At 47.8% G+C, this 1,387-nt stretch overlaps 1 long non-coding RNA gene across 1 annotated transcript; it reads left to right on the plus strand.

Annotated features, from left to right (window-relative positions):
* LOC110270159 lies at positions 632-940 on the plus strand. The gene is made up of 2 exons (XR_002359351.1): positions 632-741; positions 850-940. It is a non-coding gene; the product is annotated as an uncharacterized LOC110270159 (long non-coding RNA).

Here is a 1,387-nt window from a genome sequence, read left to right on the forward strand (position 1 = left end):
GCCGCCGGTGCTGCCAGCCCTTCGCGTTTCGCGCCGCCGAGGGTCCTGCTCCTGCCAGGCATGTCTCCGCCGTGAGTCGCGACCAGAGGGAAGAGAGAAAGACCATGAAAGAAGCGTGGAGTCGGTGCCGAGTGGAGAGGGACTTACCGCAGCCGTCGCGCGCCGCCGTGTGCCGTCATCGCTGTCTGAACAGTCACCGTCGCCTTGGGTGGAGTCCGCCGCTGTCGCCAGTGGAGGCCACTGCTGTAGAACGGACGTGTGAGAGGGAAGCAAGATGAATCCCCTCTGCTTCTGGTGCTCTAGTCCGCCGCTGCCGCCGCCGGAATCCTTGGGGGCCGCCGTTGTCTTTGTTGCCATTAAAGGAAGCTAGCTGCCGCCGCCATTCAGATCCGCTACGGTCTCTGTCGGAAGCCACCATGGGAGCCGTGGAATGAGGGGTTTCTGCCACCTTTGAAACTCCATTGCTGTTGTTGTCATGGCCGCCACGCCGTTGGCTACCGGGATCGGTATTGTGGCCGCCAGAAACCGTCTTTTCTTGGTAAGCGTTTGGTTTTTGAAACCCCTTAAAGTTAGTGCCCTGTTATACTTCGTTAGAGATTCTGAGATGTTGGTTATGCAGGGTTGAGTTCCGATAAATGTGCGTTGAAACTAAGGTTGTTGTTGAGCCACCGGAGCTTTTTGCTGCTACGGGGCTGTTGTCGGGTCAGTTCGGAATCGCAGCTGTTCCTTTGTGTTATTTTGGTAAGTATATTTCGAAGAGCCTCGTGTTAGTATTTTGTCGTGTATGGTTGATGAATATGAGTTCTGATAGCATGGGGTCGAGTCCTGATTATTGTATGTTGCGACTAGTGTCGCTATGATTATTGCGGATGTGGCTTGAAGCTGAGGTTGCGGTTGTTGATGATTTCGGGTTGAGGCGGAAAAGACTCTGTGACGCGTTTGAGTTATGGAATTTGCGTTTTAAGGTAGGGGCGCTTTCCAAAAACTATGTTTTAAGTATTGGAATTATTACATATGGATACTGTTGTGAGATATTGTGTATTTGGTGATTGTATCTGCCTTATGTGTTATTTGATTGACCCGAGTGATTATGGATGTTGGTTTGGTTGAATTGTTGTACGGCTTTGTAAAATGCAATGTTTTGAAGTGATTCTTTAAAGATTTGAAATCTGAGTTTAATCCGTTGAGGATTGATTTGATTTGAGTCAATTATTTGATGATGTGAAAAGTCGAATGCACTTTTGAATTCAGCCTGGTTTACTTTGATTGACTTGATCTTGGACAAATGAATTGTTACTGAACTGTTTCTTTAAAGCTTTGGAAATGAGTTAAATCGGTTGATATTGAGTTGATTTTGAAATGGTTTTCTTGAGATATGCCACTGAGG

Source organism: Arachis ipaensis, chromosome B03 (genome assembly GCF_000816755.2).
Source record: "Arachis ipaensis cultivar K30076 chromosome B03, Araip1.1, whole genome shotgun sequence".
NCBI lineage: Eukaryota > Viridiplantae > Streptophyta > Magnoliopsida > Fabales > Fabaceae > Arachis > Arachis ipaensis.